Genomic DNA, 23446 nt, shown 5'->3' with positions numbered 1-23446 from the left:
TTCAGCTAGTGCCACCTTCTCCAAACATGAGTTTACAAATCAAATGGAAGACCTTAAAAGTGAGGTGAGACAGACCATTTCCATGCAACTGGATACTTTCCGAATCCAACAGAAGAAAGAAGAAGTTGAGAGGGCTTTGGCCATCTTTTGTCCCAGATGCATAAGGAAGCATCCTAAGAACGAGTGTCCATTGCACTCAGTAGAGGTATGTTTCATTTGTGAGGAAGACCACCCTACAAACTAGTGCCCAACCTTACCCGGACTTAAAGTTGTGTACCAAGGGGCTGAAGGAGCCATTTAACCACTCTACTTTCTCAACCAAAGGAGGCCACATGGATCCAGACCTTACCAGCAGGGGATGCAAGGGACATCCCAAACATATTACAACCCCAACCAATCCACTCACATACCTTCTTGGGGTCCCCCCGCTCATCCTTCCTGGTCCGCACCCCCTCCTTGGTCATATCCACCTCAATACCATACTCAACATGCTGCTCATTCGTTTCATTCTCATGTTCAGCCACAACCTTAGTGGAATGAACCACAACAGGGGTGAAGGCCCCAGTACAAATCTCCTCCCGCCATTTTGCCTCCACCACCTGCTCAACCATAGCCATTACCTCCTGCTCCTCTAAGACAACCCCAGATGCCTGCTCAGCCGAACCCGAACGCGAATAACGGACAGGCCCAGCAGGTATATACTGGAGAGACAACATGCTCTACCTACGGTATGGAGATTCAGGAGATCAAACTTCGATCTGGGAAGGTCATCCCAAATAGCCAACCTTCTCCTAAGGAGGATGAAGCCGAAAAATAGGAAAGTGAACCCAAAGCCATTCCACCCTTTCCTGAGAGACTAACTGGATACATGCAACCAAACCCGAAAGAAACGGAACTTCTGGGAGAACTTAAACAGCTGTGTGTAAAAATACCACTTCTCTAGGCCATCAAAGATGTACCAATCTACAAAAAATGATCAAAGAGAAGTGTTTCAGGCACCTAGGCAGGTGCAAGAGAGATGCCCCAACTGTCAATGTCATAGGAAAACTGTCCGACCTAATGTTGGCACAAGTAATCTGTCCAAAATATTTGGACCCTATGAGTCCTGTAGTGGATGTGCACATCAATGGCACCATAATCCCCCACACCTTGACTGATCTAGGGGCTGCCATTAATGTGATGAATATGGATACTATGCTCAAACTTAACCTTCAGGGTTCCCTGAGAAAGACCTCGACAGTACTACAGTTAGCAGACCGCTCCACCGTGACTCGAAGGGATTGTGGAAGATGTCCTGGTCTCTGTTGATTCTTGGGAGTACCCTGCAGACTTTTTGGTCCTTCAGCCAAAGGAAAAACTCACTGGATACCCCCTCATTTTGGGAAGGCCTTGGTTAGCTACTGCAGATGCTTACATCAGTTGTTGAGCTGGGAGCATGACCATTAAAAATGGGCCAATGTCCAAACAGCTAGTCCTATATCCTCCTGCCCAACCTTTGCTCGAACATGACTTACCTCTCTGGTTGGAAGAGGAAGATGAGGATGAAGTCTACTCTGCACCTGTGTGCACTGTGGAAGCCACCGGGGGGGTCCTCAAACCGAGGATGACCTTATTGAGAATTTAATCCAAAATCCACCTCCCAGTGTGTTGCCATTAGAAGAGTTGGTAGGAGACACCCAAGCCAGTGCTTTAGGGGATCTCTGTGTAGTTGATCCGACCTCTTCCCAAGTTAAGAATTTGGAATTTGGCCCTGAAAGAACCTTGAAGATCAACTCATCCCTATCTCCCTCTCAAGAGAAGGAGTTGTGTAGCTTATTGAACTGCCATTTGGATGCTTTTGCTTGGAGCTATAAGGAGATGAAAGGAGTCCATCCTTCAGTCTGTACCCATCACATTTACATTAAAGAGGATTGTAAACCAGTCAGGAAGCCTCAGAGGAGAATGAATCCAGCCCTCAAAGACATTGTCAAAAAATAATTGCAAAAGTTATTGGATGCAGGATTCATCTACCCCATCTCTAACAGCGAGTGGGTTTCTCCTCTGGTGCTTGTGCCCAAGAAAAATGGGAAGTGGAAAATCTGTGTAGATTATTGAGAAGTTGACAAAGCCACCAAGAAGGACCATTTCCCTTTGCCTTTCATAGATCAAGTGTTAGATGGGCTGGTAGGGAATAAGTTCTTTTCTTTCCTAAATGGGTTTAGTGGGTATAATCAGATCCAAATCAGCCCGAAAGACCAAGATAAGACCACTTTCACTTGTCCATGGGGTACCTTTGCCTATCGGGTCCTTCCCTTTGGGCTATGCAACGCTCCTGCCACTTTCCAGAGAGTAGTACTGAGCATATTCGCTGACCTGGTTCATGATTCGGTGGAAATCTACATGGATGACTTTACTCCTTATGGGTCCAACTTCCAAGAAGCACTGACTAACCTGGGAAAAGTTTTAACCAAGTGTGTTGAAATGAACCTGTCCCTCAGTCCTGAAAAATGTGAGTTCCTGATGACTGAAGGGACCGTGCTAGGTCATACAATTTCTTAGCAAGGCTTATAGGTGGATCCCAACAAGATTGCTATCATCCAAAGGGTTCCAGCTCCTCAAAAGGTAAGGGATGTTCGAAGTTTTTTAGGCTTAGCAGGATATTATAGAAGGTTCATTAAATATTTCAGTAAGCTAGCCTCTCCATTGTTTGGTCTTTTGGGGAAAGATGTTGAGTTTATGTGGACTGACAATTGTCAAGAGGCTCTGGATGTTTTGAAGGATAAGCTAGTAACTACCCCAATCTTGAGAGGTCCAAACTGGACCCTACCTTTCCACATTCACACAGATGCCTCGAAAAAAGCCATAGGAGCAGCCTTAGGACAAGTTGAAGAGAAGCTACCATATGCCATATATTTCGTCAGTCAAAACCTGTCCAAGACAGAATTAAACTATACTGTAACCGAGAAAGAGCTCCTAGCTGTAGTCCATTCCCTAAACAAGTTTAGACACTACATCATTGGTTATCAGACATTCGTATACACTGATCATGCTGCAATTAGGTATTTGATGAATAAACCTAATGTAAATTCTCGTATCATTAGATGGTTAATTTTATTGCAGCAATTTGATTTGACCATTGTTGACAAGCCAGGTAAGGAAAATGTTGTTGCTGATTTTCTGTCTAGACTAGATTTGCCTGCAGGAGAAGAAGGGGTGGTGGATGATCAGCTGCCAGATGAACACATGTTTGCTATTTCAGTACTCTCGCCATGGTTTGCTGATATAGCAAATTACTTGGTTTCAGCACAATTCCCGTCACACCTATCCTCAAAAGAGAAGAGCAAGATCCTGAGGAAAAGCGCCCCATTCACTTGGATTGGGGGCAACCTATTCAAACTTGGCCCAGATCAGATTTTGAGGTGTTGTGTCAAGGAGAAGGAATTTTTTGACATCCTCCTGACCTGTTATGATAGACCCTGTGGAGGCCACTTTGCAGCAAAAAGAACCACTTTCAAAATTCTACAGGCAGGCTACTATTGGCCCACTCTTCTTCAAGATGTCAGAAGATACATCAGCCAATGTGACCGATGTCAAAGGATGGGGAAACTAACTCCAAGGGATGAAATGCCCCTCCAACCTCAGGTGACTTTCTAGCCATTTGAGAAGTGGGGCATGGACTTTTTGGGTCCTATCAACCCTCCTGAAGACAAAATTTTTACATCATTGTGTGCACAGATTACCTGACAAAGTGGGCAGAAACGAAGGCAATCAAGGCAGCAACAGAAGAAAAATTGGTTGAGTTTTTGAGGGAAAATATCTTCTATAAATTTGGCTACCCAAGAGAATTAGTCACAGACCAAGGAAGCTAGTTTACCTCTAACCTGATTGAAGACCTGCTTGCTCATCACAAGATTAAGCATAGAACTTCCACCCCTTATTATCCGCAAGAAAATGGGTAGGTGGAAGTCACTAACAGGGCGTTGGAAGAGATATTGACTAAAGTGGTGAGTAGCAGCAAAAAGGATTGTGCAGATCGCTTGGTTGAGGCCACCTGGGCCTACAACACTACTTGGAAAACTACAACAGGTTTCACACCTTATGAGCTGGTCTACGGGAAGAAGGCTTTGTTGTCCATAGAATTTGAATACAACACATTGAGATTGGCAACTCAGCTAGACGTAGATCTCGGCCATGCACAACAGGAAAGACTGCTTTAGTTGAATGGACTAGATGAACAAAGAATGCAGGCCCTCCTCCACTCAGATGTGGTCCAACTTCAAAGAAAAATATGGCATGACCGGCACCTTAAAGAGAAGCAATTTCAGCCAGGAGATTGGGCACTGTTATATGATTCAAGATACAAGGATTTCAAAGGGAAGCTGAGGACAAGATGGCTGGGACCATATACAGTGGAGAAATGTAATGACAATGGTTCTGTCCTTATTAGGACCATTGATGAAGAAGCCATCCCCATGCTCATCAATGGGCATTGTTTGAAGATCTACAGGAAGCCCCTTTCTAAGTAGGAGTTCATTAAAACTCTGGATAAATCAGTGCTACTAGTGGAGCAGGTCCCTGTCTCTACCCCGTCCACATTTTGAGCACCAAAAAAAAAAAGAGAGAAAATTCAAAAAAAGAATAAAAAGATTCTTGGGTGAAAACCTCTTAGAGGCACCCGGGGCAGCCAGTGAGGGTGAAAACCTCCTAGAGGCACCCTAGCTGTCTCTCTCTCTCTCAAAAAAAAAAAAAAAAAAACAGAAAAATAAACCTGACTTCTGTTGAAAAATTTGCAGGTTGCAGGAAGGACATTGCAGGTTAGGAGGATCACACAAAACAAGGATAGAGGTCGGCACCAGGCTACAAGCATCCCTCACAAACAATTCCTCCATGACCACTCCCCTTTCCTAAGATTTGATCTCATTCGGGCCAAGATTTCACCTTCTACAGGAAGTTCTGTGTCTTCTACAGGAAGATCCTGTAGAACCCACAGACAAGAAAAATTGATCTCAGAAGAGAATCCAAAGGTTGGGAATATGCCTATGACACCTACCAACACCCCTGTTTTCGTCCATCGCCATATATCACCCTTTTTCATCTCTTTACACCTCTGTTGCACTCATCCTGTTATTTGTTCCTGCACAGTCACAAAAAAAACCTGTTTTCTTCATACTGCCAGCAAGAACTTCTAGTGACAAATCAAGCAGTAGTGTCTCGCTCACCATACCTGTCAATCTCCATCTGGACGCCTCATCAGCCGAACCCCTCCTCAGCAGTATAGCCCTGCTCATTCTAGCATTGCATTCCAGGAGGAGAAGCAGCTACAGGACATCCTACAGGAATCCTGTAGTAGCTGATCCCTCTAGAAGACATACTCTGGAGACAGGGACAACCAAAAACGAAAAAAGAGACATGCAAAGGGCTCTCCTTGAACGTGGAAATATCAGCAGCAGCCGAAGCTAAGCAAAACCTGTGCATGCAACATCAGCGAATGAAGGAATGGGTTCCAAAACCTGTGCATGAAGCAGCAGCAAACGAAGGAGTGGTTCCAAAACCCGAAGTCTGCATAACGTGGCCATGACCACACAGGTAAGTGCCTAAACTCATTCGTCAATTGCATAAATTATATTTTAAAAGCTGCATGCCTATGGGACTGGTTTGGATTGAATAGAATCGGTGGCCAGTCAACTGGCCACCCTTGGCTAGTTACATATCCTCACAGGATCCAAACGAGCCCCGTTACATTCAAAATTTCCAATGAAATGTGCAGCCAGCATGTGTGGAGTGTCCATTCCGGGAGAAATCGTCGGGACTGGTAGTGGTGGCGGCGGATAATGGCAGAAAGGAGGTGATGGTGGTCAGAAACACTCAAAGAAATTATTGTTGTGACGTTGGATCAACGATTTGGTCCAGCCATCTTATCCCCTCACCACGAATCACGCCGCAGTTAAAAGATGCTCGGCTAAAACTTACACCACCTTCTGTTCATCTTGCACTTGCAACGTCCTCGACTAGAGTACGCATCCTCCACTTCCAAAAACTGTTAACCAGTCGTCCTCCACTGGTTTTCCTGCTTGTTTTCGAAAATCTCCCGCGTATCGGGCTTGCTCAGCAACACAGTGACATTCTACAGGAACCGGGGGCCTTCTACAGGAAGGGTTCTACAGGAAAACTTGCACAGCTTTCCGGAGCAGGAGAACCTGGGATTTTTCATCGAATTTGGAGCTCCAAACGAGGTAGGCTAAAAAAACTCTATGCATGATGTGTTTGTGCAAGGTGGTGAATTGAACGACATCAGATTGGAAAATTAGAGAAAAAATCTGCCTGTGTATTGGAAGTAAAATGTTTGCCTGCGTAGTGCACTAAGTTTCCCAGTTTTCTGCATCAAAATTCTCCTCCACGTTTCCTTTTTGAATTCTCCTGTAGGGAATATATACATAGCCATGGGAGCCAGCCTGTGTGTGTAAAAAAAATTTGAATTTGCATATCTTTCCGCGTGTTGAGAAGAAAACTTGATCCTAATGCTCTGTCTATAAAAACCAAATTCGTCTTTTCATAAGTAGATAGTCGAGTTCTGGGTGACAACAGTCTTAAAACCAAAGAATTGTTGCTAGTTGATATTGGACACTCGAGAAATTCCTTCTTGGGTTCAGGGGAAACCATAAAAGGCATTTCCTTTTCTGATTAAAGCATAAAAAGAGCACTCTCACCATGCCAGGAGGATTCATAAGGAAAGAACCATCAGACTCTAGAAAACTGCACGAGCATCCTGAGGTGGTGTACCTTTTCACCCGAGCAAATTGGATATCCTTCTTTGAAAAAATTCAGGGTCATGATGAGGAGATAACTGAGGATTTTTTAATGTCCCTGAGACCACAGTCAAAAACACATGCCACAGTTAGTTTTAGGGGTTTGACTCTAGAACTCACCCCTGAGCTCATCAATGCAGTTACTGGTCTACCATTGGGGCTCCCTTGGAGCAAAGAAGAGAGATCATTGGGCCAATTGCTAAGAAGTCATTCTTTCTACCCATGGAGCATCCTGTAGAAGACAAAATGGGGGTTAGAAGAACCAGCTTGCCTCCTCTCTGGAATGAAGTCAGTTTCCAAATTATGAAGTACATCACATGTGAAGGGAGGCTTAGCATCATCTATGGATATCATTTCAGGTTGCTATGTGAACTAAGGCATGGGATTGACTTGCCTCCAGACAAGAAACTGAGCATCCCCTATTTTCTTCTTCAGTCACTAATTGAATGTGGTACAAAATTAAATGAAGGGATCCTAGATCAGTTGGCCCATCATGGGCTCATCAAACTATTGGTGGAAGATGCTTTGCACACCTACACTGTCCCCATCTCTTGGGAGACCTTCCGAAACATGTCCAGGGATGAAAATATCAGAATTCTGGCTGAAGACATCACCTCATCCAGCAGTGAGGGGGGAGAACACACTGAGGAAGATGACAAAACCAATGGTGAAGGAACACAGGACATTCAAGCACAACAAGAACAGAAAGAAAAAGGGGAAATGGGCTAGATTGCTGAGCCTAAAACAGGGGAAGAAACAACAACAAAAACACCATGGGAAAAGAGGATGTAGAGTAGAATAGAGAAGGCCAAAAAATCCCAAATGAATGCTGCCACAACCAAAGCAGGAACACAGAAACAAAAGGAAAAGACACACCCTGAAATCTCAGCAACACAAATAGAAACAATTGACACAGGGATTTCTACAGGAAGCAGGGAAAAATCACAGGCAGTGGGAGGAAATAGAGAGAAAAGAAGGGTTCCATGACCGAGAAAAAGACATCACCTCAGAAGCCTAGGATGTGAGAGAGGCAGTCAAAGCAATCAAAGATGATGAGCTGGATTAGTTGCTCAGAGGATGAGCAACCCATTTAGCGGGGGGGTGATGATGAGCCCCAAAAATGGGTAACTTATTGGGATCATTTTTCCTATTGTTCTCCATTAATCCACCATTCTTCATAGTTTATCCATGATTTTGAGTATATTTATGTTAATTGAATGAATTAGGATAGTCACTTGACCATGAAGTCTAATACGTGCTTATTGCAGATTTTTGGACATCTTTTGGACCAAGGTCAAGCATTTATGAGCCAATTGACAACCAAATATGAGGGAACAAGGCTAAGGATTTGTAGGAAGGGTGTCTCCTGCACTAAATGGCCCCTTCCTCGAGTTCTCTACCATCATCTCGGATTTCAGTAGCCCACCGAAGATGATCCCCAAGGGTAGTTGAGCAGCTTTTGTGAAGTGGCTAATTACTTGCAGTTTTGAGGGCCAAGCCCCTTGAGTTAAGGAGGGCTGTTGGAGGTCCTCGTGGTGATAAGTAGGAAGGCTTCCAGCCTTCGTATTTTAGCTCTGGAATAGTTGTATTTTCACACTTTAGTGCTACTCTGCCTTTCAGCTCATTTCTGAGCTTTTGCTGTAAACATTTTTGTGACATGTTTTTTTTTTTTGAGTAATGGAGATCAGTTTCACTTTTCATCAGCTCTAAGCTTCTTTTAGGAGGTTGTAGCTCTTGGGGTTGGGCCCAAACCAAGCACCAATACCTCCTTTTGTGTACTTTTATATGTTTTTGCTGCATTCTTAGAATAGTTTCTGCTACTTAGATTAACATATTGCTTTGTTATTTAGGTTGCTTTTGATGACTGAAATCAATTTTCATGCTTTAGGTTGTTTTGATAGTTTGGTAAAGGAAAATACCTGCAAAAAGGCCACCAAGCAGTCCTTGATCTCATCTCTCCCTCCTTGGGACCATGAGCTGAGACCAAGGCATACTTGCTGCCACAAAAACACTATTTTGCCTTTCCATGCAATCGCAAGTGTTAGATTTTTAGTTAGGGAAGTTGATACCAGTTGTGATGACATGCTTAAATCTGTTCTTGCTCGGTTTTCATAGTTTTCTTACATAATTTTCTGTCAATAAACTTCTATCCACCATGATTTCTGGTTTTTAGGTCAAAATAGGTCAAAGTAGATAGATCTCTGACGCTTTTAGTCTTTCTTTGACTAGTTTGGAGAAATAGTGTGCAAATCACCTGTAATATGTCTCTGCCTATCCTTCCTTCCTCAAACCACCTGCTCCAACCCTAGATTCCAGATTCCTTCCCTTCATTTTCTACACTTTGCCAGTTTGACCTAATTTCTTCATTTTTGTGCAACATTTCTCCCTCCATCCTTGAACAAATCCAACTGTCTTCATCGCTCCCTAGCCTCATTTACCAGGTCCTAGACCTCTTCACAACCTCATCCAACCTCCATTCCACTTTCCCATCGATTTTCCTCCATCAACCCTCAAAATCCCTCTCTCGGCTCTTCCTGTACAACATCCTGTAGAACCCCTGCAGACTTGCTATAGAAGATCACGTGGGCAGTTTCTCGAGATCTGATCGCTGTGAAACTCTTTGGAAGGGTGCTAGGGACCCCTTAAGCCCTCTTCTCACCTTCCCAACCTCTTTCTAGTGCCCGCTGCATTTCTTTTCGCCAATCAACCTCTGCACAGTAAAAAACAGTTAAAGCACATGCATAATAATTCTGCAAAATTACTCAAAAATACAAAAAGATGTTTTTTGCAGATTTTACTTTAGAAGTAGCTTAGAAAAATGCATTTTATCTTTCCAAGAGTCAATGGCACCCATTTCAGTAGCTTTCATCTCTTTTCTTGCACCACTAGGGTTAGTCGGTAAAACTAGGGTTTGCTAGGCTTTGCATTTCCTTTCAGCTTTTAGTTTCTTTTTGCAATTGGATTATCCTCCTTAGAATTAGCTTTCATCCATCACAATTAAAAGATTCTTCTGAGAGCTCATAGAAGTTGGCTTAAGCTCCTAGCATGCTTGTGCCAACTGATCAAGTCATAGCCTACGACAAGAGCTAGTACTTGTGCATATAGCACCGCCGCTTCCAAGTTTGTTATGAACTCCCGGGTTGATAAAAGTAAAGAAGGGAGTCCCAGGAGTTGCAGCATTATTGCTGCAATACTGGAGCCCACCACTAGTGAAAAGTGAGTCCTTCAAAAGATCCATCCTCGAAGTCCTTGACCCTAAATCCATCCAAGCCTCCACCGACTGTGTAAATCTACAAGATGTCAAGCCAACTGTTATCCTCAGCCCAATGATTGAAAATGGTGAGGAAAACTCCCCATAATTCTATGTCTCTCTGACTATTCACGATAAAATCCTTCACAACTACCTTTTGGACACTGGAGCTAGCCATAACTTAATGCCCAAGGCTGTCATGGATGAGTTGGGTCTAGACATTACCAAGCGTTATTATGACCTATTCTCTTTTGACTCTAGAAAAGTGAAATGTCTAGGATTAATCAAGGACCTAACCATCACTTTGTCCAAGCTACCCATGAAAAGCATGATGATGGATATTGTGGTAGCAAATGTGCCACCCAAGTTCGGCATGTTATTTTCCAAAGGGTGGATCAAGAGAGTAGGTGGATCATTACAAAATGATTTGTCCTATGCTACTGTCCCAGTTTTTGGAGGTGAAAGCAAGAGATTATACAGAGAGGCACAATTGGCTTATATCATCAGTGATGGGAAGAACCATGAGAATCATCCCATCTATGTTGTGGATATTGATTTTGGAGCATGTATTCTTCACATCGAAGAATCTCAGTTGGCCTCCACGCAGCTCAAGAAACCAGTTTTCCAAATCACAGAGGATGGAAACCCACATATTTGGGATATGTTCTTTGATGGGGCTTGCTCTAAATAATCTACAAGGGCAGGTGTGGTCCTTGTGTCCCCAACACAGGAATACATTCATTTGTCTTTCAAATTAACCTTTCAGATCAAAAACAACATAGCAGAGTATGAAGCTTTGATTCTGGGCTTAAGCGCTGCTAAAGAAATGGGTATCAAAGGCCTGCAAGTGTTTGGGGATGCAAACCTCATCATTCAGCCGATAAATAAAACGTTCCAAGTAAAGTATCCAAGGCTGAAAGAATACCGGGATGAGGTATGGAGGCTCAAAGATTTTTTCAAGGATTTCAGCATTTCTTATATTCCAAGAATGAAGAACCAACTTGCCAACTCCCTTGTTGTCTCTGCTAGCACGTTTGTTCCTCCTTTGCCTCCTAAATTGACATATGAAGTTCAGGTAAAATACAGACTATCCCTACCAGACAATGTCAAATATTGGAGAGTTTTTGGAGATGATGAGGAGATCAACAGGTTTTTACAAGTCGTTGAGGAATTTGCTGAAATGCACATCGACCAAGAAAATGAAAACATGGAAGAATTCGGCCAGTCCAAGCTAAAAAGTGAAATTGGCCGAGAAAGCATCGTCCAGCTGCCCAATAATCACATACCAAAGGGATTGGTGCCTCTAGAGAAGCTTTTCGATCATAATGACGTGCCCTACAAGCCGGCAAAAATAGAGAAGGAGTCTGTTGTTTTACAACATAATATAGGGAACCTAGGGAATCTATCTACTCATTTGTCTTCTGCCTAGAATTCCGAGTATTGCACCCTCATGAAGCAATTCACTGATATTTTTGCCTAGGAATACAACGATCTTAAAACCTATGACCCGGACATTATTCAGCATAGGATCCCACTGGAAAAGAACACGACCCCTTTTAAGCAAAAATTAAGACCTGTCAGCCCTCTCTTACTACCTTTGATCGAGAAAGAAATCAAGAAGTTGTTGGATGCCAAAATCATAATTCCCCTAAGGTATTCAAAATGGATAGCCAACCATGGGGTGGTAAGGAAGAAAAATGGAGAAATCAGGCTTTGCGTCGATTTCAGAAATCTAAACATGTGCTCTAAAAAAGATAACTATCCCCTGCCCAAGATGGAACACTTGCTGCAAAAGGTTTCAGGGGCTCGAGTCATGTCTTCCTTAGATGGATTTTTAGGTTACAATCAAATTGTTGTACATCCTGAAGATCAGGAAAAGACCACCTTCACTACTCCTTTGGGTACTTTCATGTACTCCAACATGCCTTTCAGACTGATGAATGTTGAGGCCACATTTCAGAGGGCCATGGACATAGCCTTTGTGGGAGAAAAGGGAAAGTTTGTCCTTATTTATCTTGATGACATAACAGTCTTCTCCACAACCACAAAGACCATTTACAGCATTTGAAGAAGGTCTTCCTAAAGTGCAAATAGTTTGGAATCTCAGTAAACCCAAAGAAGTCACAGTTTGCTCTAGAAGAAGGCAAACTTCTGGGACATATTGTTTCTGCTAAAGATGTGAAGATTGATCTAGCAAGGGTTTAAGCCATTCAGACACTGTCCATCCCAAGGTCGAAAAAGGGGCATCCAATCCTTCCTGGGTAAGATCAACTTTGTAAGGAGGTTCATTCCAAACTTTGCAGAGTTAGTAAAGCACATCACTTCCATGCTGAAGAAAGGATCGAAGATAAAATGGATAGTTGCTTCAAGAAGCTCTTTTGAAGCCATCAAGCAAGCTATCATGGAAGCTCCCACTCTAATCAGCCCAGATTACACTAAGGAGTTTTGTATCTTCTCTTTTGCCTCTTATGATACACTGGCAGCAGTTTTGTTGCAGAAAAATGATGAAGGCATAGAGCACCCCATTGTCTTTTTCAACAAAACTCTAAGGGATGTTGAACTGAGGTATGACCTTATTGAGAAGCAAGCTTATGCCCTCATAAAATCTTTGAAAGCATTCAAGATTTATATTCTGCATTTTGAAGTAATTGCATATGTGCCCTCAGCCTCAGTGAAAGATGTCTTAACTCAACTAGATATTGATGGAAAGAGGGAAAAATGGATTGCAAAATTCATAGAATTCGACATAGAGGTGAAGCCCACTAAGCTTGTCAAAGGCCAGGGCTTGGCTAAGCTCATGGCCAAATAAAATTGCAACTTGATAGACATAAATTTCATGGGTCTAAATTCAGATGATGAGCAAACAAATGGAGCATCAGAAATGCAAAATCAGAATTATTCCTTCGCTGAAAATATAGCCACATGTGAATGGTATTCTAGCATAGTTCATTTCTTGCAGAAGTTGGAAGTTCCTCCAGGGCTTAGTTCAAGTCAAGCTCATACTGCTAGACTTAGATCAACCAAATTCTACATTGACAAAAATTTTCTTTACTGGAAAGACCCATCAAGAATCCTCTTGAGATGTCTAGATAAAAAACAATCTGTAGAGGTCATACACAAGTTCCATTCTAGCATCTGTGGTGGTCATCATTATTGGAAAACCACAGCTCACAAAATCTTCAGGGCTAGATATTATTGGCCTATTTTGTTTTTTGATGTTTTTTCTTTTGTAAAAGCTTGTGACAAATGTCAGATATTTGCAGGAAGACAACAGCTAAAATCTCTGCCCTTAAAGCCAATACATGTCAATGGTCCCTTCCAGCAGTGGGGCTTGGACTTTATAGGTGAGATCAACCCACATTCCAGTGTCCAACACAAATGGATCTTAGTAGCCACTAATTATTTTACCAAGTGGATTGAGGCTATACCCACTAAGAATGCCAATCATCAAGTTGTCATAAGGTTATTGAATGAGAATATTTTCACTAGATTTGGTTGCCCAACCAAAATGGTCACTGATAATGTAGCAACATTCAAGGCAAAAGAATTGATGGACATGACTGAATCCATGGGCATTCAAGCGATGCATTCTACCTCATATTATCCTCAAGGCAATGGCCTGACAGAATCATCTAACAAGAGCCTGGTAAGCGTAATCAAAAAGCTGTTAGAGGACAACAAAAAGAGCTGGGATTCCAAGTTGAAGTTTGCTCTATGGTCTGATCGAGTTACCATTAAAAAATCCATAGGGAATTCTCCATTTAAACCGGTTTAGGGTGCTAATGTTGTTTTCCCCATCCAGTTGATTCTCCCTATGGCTAAGTTCTTGCAAGAAGAACAAGATGAAGAAATTGACATGGTAAGAAGAATGAATAACTTGGTTAAACTATAGCAGATCAGAGAGCAGTTGGTTGAGAAGTCACAAATCCATCAGAAGAAAATCAAAAAACCTTTGACGAGAAGGCAAAAGTGGATAATTTCAAAGTTGGTGATTGGGTGCTCAAATGGGATGCATTGAGGGAAAAGAAAGTTAACCATGGAAAGTTTGACTCCTTATGGATAGGTCCTTTTGTCATCGCTCAAGTTCAGTGCAACAATACATTCATCCTGCACAATCTAGAAGGAGGAGACACTTTTGGTAGCTTGGTAAATGGGCGATTCCTGAAACTATATTTCATTTAAGGCCTTAAAACCTTATTTTTGTACATATGTTTTTCTTTTAGTTTTTATGTTTATGCTAAAAAGACTCCATGCCCAATGGAACACTAGGGGGAAGATTCAATTTTGTTTTACAGGAAAGGCATTGCTCTGTGATTATTGAAACCATACAGGGAGGATTTCATCCCCAGAAGGATCCAGTGTTAGCCTTGTTGGCATTTGGCCCAAAAAATGGATCCAAAACACTCCTGAAGTCTTCAAGAGTTGATTAAGATCCTCTTAATATCGAAACCATCATATGCCAAAAGCCCTCAGAAGGGCGGAAAGACGCTATCGGGAGGCTAAAATACTCCAAAACAGTGAAAAAATAGAATATTGCAACCGCGAACAAAGAAACGCACAACTGCCATTAGATCTAGCCGATCAACGGCCCAGATCTAACCAGCTAAATCACAATTGGCCAAGATAAAGGGAGAGTTAATTGGTGAGTCACATTAGCAGTCACGGCGGTGGAGAGCATAATCTATAAAGCCTCGGCGTTGAGCGATCAACGATTGCAATCAGATCGCATCGCTACATCGCACCGGAACATTACCAAGGGTTGGGGGGTCCACATCACATCGCAAGATCGCATCGGAATATTGCAAAGGAGCAAGGCCTCTATACAGGTGGTAACACCGATTGCGATGAGTACTGGACCCGAAAGGGTTTGGGAATGAAATCCATAAGGTTTGAAGTCCGGAGGGAGGCCAATTTTCATGTATTTCCCGTGTTTTTAAGTATTTCAAAATACAAAGCGACCAAAGGGACTAGGCAGGCTACAATAGATGACAACGACCCAGGGGGCGGAACCAATGAGAGAATAGGCCATGTTTAAGGAATTTTGAGGTCCGAAAGAATAGAGAAGGGTGGGATTTACACAGTTGTAGCATTCTATGTATGAAATAGAAAGCATTCACGGTTATCATTTGAAATAGACTGTTGCAGGTATTTCATAGGCCCGATAGCGACTCCATTTGCAAGATTAGGTGGCCAACCATCCTTAGAAGTGTTGTGCATAAATGTTTACATGCCAGAAGAGGGATTCGGCCAGGATACAGCGACTGGAGAACAAATCCCGAAAAGGGAAAGAGAGCGGCCACAACACACTGCAACCCGAATTAAATGAGATCATGGAGCCTCGACGGTCCTACCAGTGTAGTGGCAATCATAACAAACATGACGAGGCATCTCTGGCATGAGAGAGGCCCAAACATCACTGCAGGCTGTCCAAAATATCTGAATATGGTTATTCCTCTATCAGAAGATGAAAACCACCAAGCCATGCCTGCCTATTGAGGGAATCAAATGCTTAAGGGACAGATTAGACAAGATTAAGACTCCAAGCCTTCTAGAGAGCTCAGGAGCATTGTAAAGGACCTATAAAAGGCAGAAAACTAGATGTAACAAGGGTTCAACGTTTGGATATTGTTCCTCCTCTGTTCCTTCAAACTTATCATCTGCATTCTTTAGTAATACAAGCTTCTTTGGTTGTTATATCTTCAATGTCCATTTCTCTTATGTTATATGCTTGCACTTGAACAATTTGTTTAGGTTCCCTTGGTATTTTAAGGCCAGATAACTATCATCTTATCTATACTTTGATATATTAGATTTGTAAGCTTCTTTGCTGCCTATAGCTCGCCATTTATATGTGTTATTATATATGCATCTCTGCTAGTATAGTCAGTAAGTTCATTTGCTGCCTGTAGCTAGCCATTCATATGTGTTCATGTTTTCAATCTTCTATTATTGTAAGTATTCTCCATCTATCCATTAAATCTACAAACTATTGAGCATTTGCGGTCTAAAGCCTTGTTTTATTGAGGGTGTTCATACATGTCTTGAGTGAGAATAGAGTTGAAATGGTTATCTAACTTGATCCAAACCATCATTTAGTCCAATAGTTCAGAGAACAATATTGAAGATTACATGTTACCAGGCATCTCCAATTTACAACCTAGGAGAGTTTCTTGGAGTGATAACATCACAGTTGAAGGGAAATGAGATTGACTGCACAGATTGGTGAGTATGAAATGGATCAGGTAATCCTAGATTTGGGTTTGGATGTGAATGTGTTACCGAAGCAAACATGGGAACGCATGGGCAGGCTGCATTATAGTGGTTCTCTATTCAATTATGAATGGCGAACCAACAGAAGATTTTTCCCATGGGAAGGTTGCAAGGGGTAACAATTGATATTGAAGGCACGAGTACACTGATGGATTTTGAAGTGATAGAGATTGTCGATGATAGAAATCCCTATCCCGCGCTGCTAGGAATCCACTGGGCCACTAATATGAACAGATTCATCAATCTGAAGAAGCACAAAATGACCTTCGAGAAAAAGTCGCTACGCGTAGTAGTCCCACTGGACCCAGCCAAAGGAGCACGCTACAGTGAACCAGTGCACGACAATGAAAGCGACAATGAGCTAGATTGTATTTACAAGATAACTGCATGAGACCAGGATTGGGTGAGTTTGACTATAGATGGGAGAATCTTGTCGGAGTGCGAAAGATATTGCACTTCGGAATCAAACGAAGAAGTAGAGCACTGGCAGAATCAGTTGCAAGAAGTGAGAACGTTGAATTGCAACATGATGATTAGATCACTGCGTTGTGTGACAATAGAGGCATGAGAGCTGCCGACCAATTATGGATTGATAGCAGTCGATGAATTCCTGAGAAAATTTGAAAGTGCAGTACCAAAACAACAGCAGTTCGATGCGTTGAAGTGGGCACTGCACGCAACCCCCACACAATGGTGGGGTACACATCAAGGAAATTTTGAGGACTAGCGTGGATGTAGAAGGATGATACGCCTATAGTTTGGAAGCCCCCAGTTTCCAATGAGAGTCAGGCAGCCAAGATGAAGCAGCTTGTGCGCCCACCTGTGTCGATGGGTACAGATGTGTGTTGTGCAATCCACACAAACACACCCAAAACTAAGGATCGAAAATTGTAATAGGATGCAGCAACAGGAAAAGTGGAGTGCACCACAAATGTTCCATGTAGAAGCATTCAAGAAGGTATGCAGAATCATAAATAGGGTCCGTTAGGCAAGCCGAACCGACTGGGACCTGCGCGTACCAACAGTCTGATGGGCCTATAGGGCCATGTACAAAAACTTGAGTGCGGAAATGATTCTTAAGCTGACGAGTAGAGTCAAGGCCATAGTTTTGGAGGAAAGGAATCCTCACACAATAGCTCCCACAATTGGGACAGTACGCGAGGACCAGGACAAAGGAATTATGCAACTGTGCGAGGATGAACATATGCAAATTCAGAAAGCCATTTGGCGTGGGAACCTTAAGCTTCGCGAACTCGAAGAAGAGCAGGTATGACTGAGGCAGAAAAGCATGTTAATGGATGCGGAAATCAAAAAACTGGAAACTAAAATCGCACAAGCATGATGTGTCGACAGAATGACAGGACAAGATATGGGTAGCCATACCACTACATTGGAATATTTTTGCTGACAATTTGTGGCTCTGCTACCATGGCTACACCTTACCAAATAGAGTAACCAGGGGAGCACACCGTGTAAGGAGGAATGCACAATGATGACTATCGCAGGGGTAATTGAGTGGTACCCACGGAATAGGCTGGAAGGTGAATTGAAGCCTCGCACAGGTAGTGCAACCACCTGACTATCTGTAGGAAGCATAGCCTCAGCGCTCCAAGCAGTTGAAAGAGAGCGCGGGACTATAAAATATTTTGTATGGGAGCTACGCAATAAGGAGGTTGCATGTAGGATTAGTCTGTCACAAGGGTCACGCCTGTGCATAGGGGTCTACGCTGCCATGCGGGTAGGTTGGGAAGTGACCATTGGTGTCACTATTCATGACAAGAGGTTCAATTTAAGGCAAAAAGGAGTGGGTGGCAGGAAATTAAGACACGAATTAAGAGCTATATTTCAGACAATTTGCCGCCAAGAAGGCATTTATGGCTCAGAAGTGGGGGGAATGGTCGAATTCAAATTCAAACGATACTATAAAATCCCTGGGGCTAGCCTCGAGGAAACACTTGGTTGTGTGAGAATTGAGCAGTTATAGAGCAGTGAGCACCACATACTCTTACCACCTTTGACTATAGACACGATGATTACTGCTAGAACAAGAGTTCGATTCGCCAAAGATACTACGAAGCCCCATATGACCCATGAGGAGCCTGGAGAGGCAGTAGTTACGCCAAAAGTTCCAAAATCACCATGAACGCCACAATCGCACAAAGATAAGCAAACTATGGGGCCAGTCCGTGTATCCCCAAGAAACCCACGGTTTGGCAAATTGTCAATGGCAGAGAAGGGAAAAGTCATCACCATTGAAACAGACAAGGAGGAGGAAGACTTGCAAGCTTTGATTGCTCAAATTGAGGCGCAAGACAATGAGGCAGAAGATGTCTCACAAATTCCTTCCACGACAAAGTTACCTCTGTACATCCCCCCGTGGAAGGGGAAATCCAAGATACCGAAGGACCTGGAGGCCACGAAGAATGCGCTCCAGACCCGACTCCTCCGCGATGGTATAATGTTTGAAGGTCCGCCGTTGGGACAAATACCTACCATGAAGTTTGAGGATTGGGACCTTGTGGACAATGAGAAGTTCCCACACCTAGCCACAGAGAATTTAATGAAGCAGAAATGGTTGTGCGATGTGGAGAAGGCTAGGCTACTCCATCTGCTATGGATACCCCAGTACCACCGCGCACCCATCACGACCTTTGTCATCAGGCAACTGCTTTGCCTGGTGCATGACGGGTATCTATGGCTGGAGGAGCCTATTCCCATCACGGCCAACCTAATTCACCAAATTTCTCAACTGCCATTCAAAGGACACGACCCCACGGCCGTAGCAGGAAAAATCAATGACTTGGCCCTCGCAGAAGCCATGAAGGCCAAGTATAAACTAGAGAAGAAAAAGTGAGAGTACGCAATAGCAAGAATTAAGGACAAAGGGGTGTGTGTAGCCACCCAACTTTTGGCTAGCAAGCTAATGAGAAAATTTCACGTCGATGAAGTACCAGCATCTGTGATTGCATTGGCAGAGCAATGTGCAAAGGGCGTCCAGTTCAACTGGGCACAGTTCCTATCTGACGAGTTTTTGAAGAACTGCAGGGAGGCCCATGAATAGGGTAAGACCTTCCACTACGCGTGGTTTCTCTTATCCATCCTGTTGGTTACAGGGGAGTTGCCGGAAGATAGCCAATTTCCCACTATTGAGGGTGATCTACCCAAAGCCGCGAGGTACAGCTCGCTCTGGGCTACAAAAGACGCGAAGAGGATTCACAAGATGAAGGTGTTCTAGATGTTCGTGGAGGCAAGCATCCGAATGTGGATCAACTGATGGCCGCGCCTGTCTCCTACGATTCATAACAGCTTGCAAAGAATGGCAGAGTTCAAGGTAGATATGCATAACCTGTATATCTGGGGTGGCAAGGATCCAACACAGAAATGGGTGAATCTTCTATTCATTGCAGCAGATGATGCGATCTTCACAGTAATGGAGTCATGGTCTCGAGAGTGGCATGCCCCAAATGTTCCAGAAATGGAGAAGGTTACAACCCAGCAAAGAAAGAAGGACACTAAGCTGCGCATCGCACAGCTAGCTGAAAAGAGGCGCCATGAATAAGAAGTAGCCACGCAGCAGAAGGCGGCTGATGCAGCAACAGCGGCACAGATGGCAGAAACCACAGCAGCACCAATCAGAGAGCCTGAGGAGGGCCAAGAGATGTCCACGGGGTAGCAGACCGAGGAAGTGGATAGGGCAGAAGAACGTGTGGACCCCGGTTCCAAATCGACCCAACTCAAGCGGCCACGCGGACTTGAGAAAACAGCTCCCAGGAAGAAGGTAAAAGTGACAAAGATGTCTGTTGACCTAATCACGCTCACAGAAGGTGATCTGTTTGACATCAGTGAAATGATCCGCAAGGTCACGAAGGACACGCTCCAGGAACTAAGGATGGAGCAGAACACTATGTTGGGGGTGCTCAGTACGCATTTACAAGGTTTACAGGTACAGTCCCCCCAAACAAGGACAATGGCTCAGTACGTCGCAATAGGAACCGTTGAGGCCGAACAAATGTTGCACGTTCATATGGACAACCCTTTCGTATTGCCCAAAGGCGTGCTAGCAGCAGCAAGCGAGGGTGAATGGGCTGCAATGAGCAGCATGAAAGGCACCGGCTTGAACTTGGCCACCCTGCCGTGTGAAATTTTGTACCAACTGTAGGATGGGGTCATTGCAGAGCTTCGCGCCCAGGAAGGCTTTGCGATCCAGGTCCTAAACGAGCAGAAAATCAACATGGACCAGCTCAGTCTCTAGCGTGATGAGTTGGTTGCACAGGCTTGCGGACTGGAGCATACGGTAGAGGATGCATACAGGAGTGTCCTAAATTTGGTCGTGCTAGCAGAGCTACCAGCAATGGAGCGAGTCCATAGATTGGCGACTAGAGTCCGCGAGGCCAGGGAAGAAACATCAAAGGTTCAATTGGAGTTGAACCTATAGATCGTCAGGCTACGATTGAAGGCGCAGCCCTCCACACCCCTAGAAGTCAGAGAGCATCACGCCCGCACTATCCAGATGGGGTTGGAGAAAATTGGCCAGGCATCACAGGATTGCACCGAGATGTTGGAGCAAGCACTAACCATGCTTATGCACTTGCAGGAAGACCCGAATCTACAGTGCCTAGAAACTGAGGCGTGCGAGTTGCAGCAGGATTACAATAGTGTCTAGGGCACTGTGCATATGGTTTTCCTTACTCAATGACTCGCTATACTACAACAGGCAAGGGAACTGAAGGACCAATTCGATGTCGTATACCAAAAAGAAGCCCTGCTTAAAGCATGCATCCAACCATGGATCAATGAAGCTTTCACAATTACAGCTACCATTGAAGGGAAGCTAGCACAGATGGAGGAACTTTACCCGGCTGGACAAGAATGTGACCCTGCTCACGAAGGTTCAAAGCTACATGTGCAACAAGTACAATAGACAGCCGAACAGTGTGCTACGGATGCCCAAGCTGTGTGAGACCTGCTGGATGGGCTTCATGCAAAGATCACCGCACCAGCAGAGTGACTCAGGACAAGTCAAAATGATTGTGTTGGGGGCCTGTTGGGCGGTGGATCCCCCACAACATGTTTTTGGGGCTTAAATCTCGAGTTTTGGTCAATGTAATGTAAAGACCCCGCGAAGTATGGGCGCAGAGCGCAAAATTATAGGATGATTCATAGGGTTGTCTACCCTAATAATTGTAAAATAATGTAAAGATGTGTCAGCCTACACATGGTCCCTGGACCATGGGATTGTATAAATAGAGTGAAGCTCTAATTGTAAAATTATTTTTTTGGCAAGTAAGTACGTAATAGACATATGCAAAGGCATGGTCAGAGCATAGAGTGAAAGGTGAAGTGTATTGGGTCGTAGTAGTAGGAAGAGGCTCTGTAGATGAGTGCGCAGAGGCCTAGTAAAGTCCACATCTGAGTGCGTGGACCCCTGCAGCTGAGTGCGTAGGGTGGAGTCGGGTCTGTAAGTGGATTGTACTTGGGTTTGAAAGCTAATAAAGAGAATTTTATTCTGTGCATCTATTCTCGAATCTATATGTTGATGTTATGCATTACTTTACTCTGTTATTTACTGTGCACAATTGATAATTACTTGTATGATTTCTTATAAGTGAACTTAATCTAAGTAATCATCTAACGGAGACTAAATAAGGAATACTTGAGTAAATAACACGGGTCTCACTTCGACAAGAACTGCGCAAAGACAGTATCACAGGGTGCGGGGTGCCTGTAGGGGCGCATAGCACAGTAAGTGCAAAGGTTGGACCACATACCACTCACCACATATCAGACATCCCCAGGGTGCAGAAACCTGGTTCTAACACCCTCCCATACTACTTCGGGTGAGACCTCAGTCCGCGCTCCACGGACTGTTGCCGAAAGGGCCAGTAGTATCAGGATTTGCTTGGCTAAATCACTTCCGAACCTGGGTCATGCCCCACATAGCCAAAAATTCATGAACAAATATCCTTGCATGCATTCTTTTTTCATCCGTTTGTGAACAAATATCCTTTCATGTGCTCTCCTTGTTCATCCCATTCGTCGTCGCGTCATATCTCATACATGTACTTATATCTGCAATCACTCATGACGAGATGACATCAAATCCAGAAATCTCCTTGTCTACCATGATGCATTATCTTTCGCCTTTGGATGCAGGTGATCAGAAGAGGTGACAAGGCTCTTGAAACTACGCAAGGTATATTTCAAGCCGGGATGCAGGATCTAGGCACTGTTAGTGAAAATTGTGCAAAAGTCATTAGGAGACTGAGATGGATAATCAGGATTAGCAGTGACTATCTGTGGGATCTGGCTCATCTAGAGGGTAGATATATGCAATTTCTTGAATGAAGCAATGTAGGCAACACAGGGGATTGGAAGCAAAAGCTACACAATTCCTCCAGGGAGCTGGTAGCGGGTTGAAGGACACTTTCTTACAAAAAATGCACAATTTTTTCAGGGAGCTGGCAACAGACTATGGGAGTGTTGTTGGAAAAAACTACACAATTGCTGGGAGACTAGCCTGTTGGACATCCTTGCACAATTTCTGAGCTGAGCAAGATGTTGGGAAGTTGGGGGACTGGTCATGAAATATGCATAGTTTTCTGGGTGACCAAAAGTTTAGCTGACTAGGTGACATGCTAGAAAATTGTGCAACGTTTTGAGGGAGACAATCACGGAAACTGGGTGTTTTTCTAGAATATCTGCTCAGTTTCTTTAGTTAGTGGAGTAGGCATGCTTCACATCTTTTGCGCAATTTTTTGGAGGAGTGAGGCCAGGGGTCACAACCCAGTAAAACTCTCTTGTTAACCAACTGGAGGCTTGGTTGATGTGCTTGTGGGAAGCGCAGATTGAAATGGCTTGTTGGGAAACTTTTGCACTGTTCTAGGTGACAGTCGATCGAGTAGATTCTAGAGTTGAGGAGTGCAGACTGCCTAGGATTCAGCCTCAAGCTCTCCGCAATTCTGGTTAGCACTACATAATCACTGAGAGTTGAAACTGTGCAATGCATCTCAGTGGATGTCCAGTTGTTAGAGGATGATCTAGTTGATAGAGTTTCAAAAAAATGACCAAGTGTGTGAATGAGTGACTTCATACATACGCAACATTGGGAAAACACATTCAACATGACTCTACTATAAGATGT

This window comes from Pinus tabuliformis, chromosome 6, assembly GCF_031772625.1.
Source record: "Pinus tabuliformis cultivar Carrire ecotype Pingquan chromosome 6, CPIR1, whole genome shotgun sequence".
NCBI lineage: Eukaryota > Viridiplantae > Streptophyta > Pinopsida > Pinales > Pinaceae > Pinus > Pinus tabuliformis.
This window is presented reverse-complemented; position numbering follows the sequence as displayed.